Genomic DNA, 3,596 nt, shown 5'->3' with positions numbered 1-3,596 from the left:
CCCCCCATTTTCCCCCCCCTCCTCCCACCCTTCTCCCCCTCCCTCTCCAGTCCAAAGAGCAGTCAGGGTTCCCTGCCCTGTGGAAAGTCCAAGGTCCTCCCCCCTCTGTCCATGTCTAGGAAGATGAACCTCCAAACTGGCTAGGCTCCCACAAAGCCAGAACATGAAGTAGGATCAAAACCCCATGCTATTGTCCTTGGCTTCTCATCAGCCCTCGTTGTTCGCCATATTCAGAGAGTCCGGTTTTATCCCATGCTTTTTCAGTCACAGTCCAACTGCCCTTGGTGAGCTCCCGATAGATCAGCCCCACTGTCTCAGTGGGTGGGTGTCCCCCTCGTGGTCCTGACTTCCTTGCTCATGTTCTCCCTCCTTTTGCTCCTCATTGGGACCTTGGGAGCTCAGTCCGGTGCTCCAGTGTGGGTCTCTTTCTCCATCCATCACCAGATGAAGGTTCTATGGTGATATGCAAGATAAGTTTCTTGTTTTTAAGTTACTACTTTTTGTGTGTCAGTTCCACCAATAAAAATCATTTGGTTTGTACTTTAATTCTTCCACATACAAATATGAAAATGTTTGAGGAGGACAATGATGGAGGCTCAGATCACCCTGCAACTCTGTAGTCTTCCAGCACAAATATCCATCATACCAAAGTGTCTTGATCCACAGTGCACCGTTTTCCAAAGGAGTACCAGTAGATAGCTGATATATCACCACTATGGACTATTCTAACTGGAGACTGCAGTTCTCAGCATGCGGCACCAGGGAACATGGAAAAATAGGGTAGTTGAGATTGTTAAGGAGAATTCTAAAACAGTTCAGGAAATCGTGCATATGCATTTACAGTCCATGTGAGAGTGACCTTTGGCAACTGCAAAGTGACTGAGGCCTGGCTTGCTTCAGAAGCATCAAAACGAAGAGGCAAGAGTGCTGGGAGCCTTCTGCTGCTTGCTGTCTTATCGCTTGGTGGCCATCAGATGGTGTTTGTATTGAATAAAGATAATGCACTTAATGGACCTTAGAAGTTAAATTCCTTTGTTTGGAGGTTGGCTGTTGGATCAAAGTTTTAAGTACCTCCTTGTGTTGCTTTAGGAATGAGGCTGGACTCTTCATCAATATCATCACCAGAGAAATATTGATCTATGATTTCAAATGCTAATTTATATATGTCTTCATTTTCATGTTGCTGCAAAACTTCAATTTTCTCCAAACCTCCACCTTCTTCTGCTATTTCGGCGATTGTGCTTGCGTCATCAGCAGCCATTATCAGGATGTCTTTAAGACCATCCAGAACCCCCTGAACCCCCTGAGAGTCTGTCACTGACTTTAAGTTACGGAATGCTGGTATTACATTCCTTTGTACAAGGTGCTCCACTTCATCTTTTCTGCCACGTATTGTTAAGTTGCTAATTGCCCAAGCAACTTCCTTTTGTGTTGCGAAGACCCCCTTAGCAAGCTGGTGAATGACTATGGGGATTAATCCGGAATCTATTACAGCTTGAACTTGCTGCTGATTGCCTGCTGTTATATTGGAAAGGAACGACACTGCCTCCTTATTTATTTTCTCTTTCTGGGTGTGATAAGAGGTTTGGGAAGTGGGACAGGACGTGGCAGTTAAGAACCACCTGGGTCTGCTCGTCAATGCCGGTCACTATGTTCCTAGCTGCTCCAAGTGCTGCTGTTTGAACTTTCACTTCATCTGTCAAGTATGACAGAGCTCAACCAGTGTCTACAATAATATTTATGTCTGTGTGGTATATGAGAACACATAAAACTTGCAAAATCTCCCGTCTCCATAGGCGGTTGGGGCGGGGGGGGGGTCCTTATTCCTGCAGAGATTGACAATGACCCACGTGACGTTCCGAAGGAAGGTGATGCGAATGGAGGGACCGATGAAGGACAGAAGGGGTTTCACAGCTCCCAGTGACATGACATAATCTCCACATTGAGGACCATCACCTAAAATGTTTCCCAAAGCCCACACGGCTTGTTCACAGACATTCTGATGGGGGGAATGGAGGGGTCTCAGAAAAAGCGGCACTGCGTTAGACTGTACAGCAGCTTGTGGTCTGTGCAGAGGTTCCTGATGCTATGTCAGTTAGTGCCCAAGCAGCTTCAAACTGTAATGAAGGATTATCATCCCTTTCTAGACATTTGACTAGAATTGGTAAAATCCCAGATTTCATTAGGTCATCGATTGGTGGATTTCCGTCACTGGATAATAGTTTCCTTGCTGCCTGGACAGCGCCAGACTGGACTACAGGGTTTCACTTGTAGCATTCTGCAATATAGCTTCCAGTGTTACGTTTTGTGCTTTAAAATCAGCATCGACATCTGAATCTTCCAAGCTTTCTTCCTGGGGAACACATTTCTCTTTTTCAGTAAGTGTTCATTGCTTTTGTTCTTCCCCAGTTCAACTGTCACTTCATTTCTGTGTCTTCGCATTGTCACCACATCGCGGCATTTGCTCTTGAAGCTCTTGATGAGGTGGTTCCTCAAGCCGGGGTCTCGGACAGGGCTGGCTGCGAGCGGCTCTAGCGGCGGCGGCGGCGGGACCCGAGGGGGAGGAGCGCGAGGTGGCCTCGGCGGGGGGCAGAGAGGCCGGGTTGCTGGGCTGCTGGCTGTCGTGGTGACCTTGTCCTTATCCCACCGTAGGTCCTCCCCCACCGCCGCTATTAGTGTCCTAGAAATGAAGCCAGACCTAGCAGCTTTTCCTGCCACCCGTGACGTGGGGCGGTGGGTGGAAACTACAGTTCCCAGCATGCCCTGCGCTGCTTTCCGGCTCGCCACATTTTAAAGGTAGAATTTGACAACACTAATCTCAGAAAGTCTGCGAATTCTTGGAAAGTGGACAGTGCCCAATTGAATCAGAACTGCTTCAAGGAAGGAAGGAAGGAAGGAAGGAAGGAAGGAAGGAAGGAAGGAAGGAAGGTTAAAAACTTTCTAGAATTCAAAGAAAATGAAGGCACAGCATACGGGACACTATGAAAGCCGTGCCGTGAAGAAAATTCATTGTGTTCGACTCCTTTATTTCTCTAATCTTTTAGCATTTACCTCAATATCTGACTCTGTCTTTTCATAATTTAGATCAATTATACTTTGTGCTACAGTGGTATGTAAATAAATTTCATAAACCATGTTGGGCCCATGCATCTACCCCTGATCCTGTGGTTCATCTTGAGGATAGTTTCTGGCCAACCAGCTAAAACATCCTGTTTGTTCTGTGCTCCCTCTGCCTCACCTGGTGATTAGCTATAGGGCAATCGTTAGAAAAAAAAAGAAAGAATGAAATTCTCTACAGTGATGTTACAAGCTTGAGACAGACAGCAAGCCAGGTCTAGTTAACATGTACTCCTTGTCTTGCATGGAAGCAGCTCTGGCCTTCTGCCTAGTCACCCTGCTCAGAGCAAAAGCAGCTTTTCTCTGAGAGTAATAGAGATCATCATAACTGTTCATCCAGGAACACTGTATAGAGCGCTGTTAGGTGACTTTTCCTTGAAGTTTTCTGTGTTTTTTTTTCTCTCTATCTTTTGTGTTCAGTCTTTGTAAGTAAAATCCCCATGCTTCCTTTGTTGAGGGAAAACACTGTATTGAAAATA

General features: G+C 46.2%; 1 pseudogene; it reads right to left on the bottom strand.

Annotated features, from left to right (window-relative positions):
* Nucleotides 1-61: 61 nt before the first annotated feature.
* LOC126495290 (importin subunit alpha-4-like) lies at nt 62-2,760 on the bottom strand (annotated as a pseudogene).
* Between the last annotated feature and the right edge of the window lie 836 nt (nt 2,761-3,596).

The sequence above is a fragment of the Alexandromys fortis genome, unplaced genomic scaffold (genome assembly GCF_014885135.2).
Source record: "Alexandromys fortis isolate MF-2015 unplaced genomic scaffold, M_Fortis_MF-2015_v1.1 scaffold_455, whole genome shotgun sequence".
NCBI classification, from domain to species: Eukaryota; Metazoa; Chordata; class Mammalia; order Rodentia; family Cricetidae; genus Alexandromys; species Alexandromys fortis.
The sequence above is the reverse complement of the archived record's forward strand: the minus strand, read 5'-3'. Positions and strand labels throughout refer to the sequence as shown.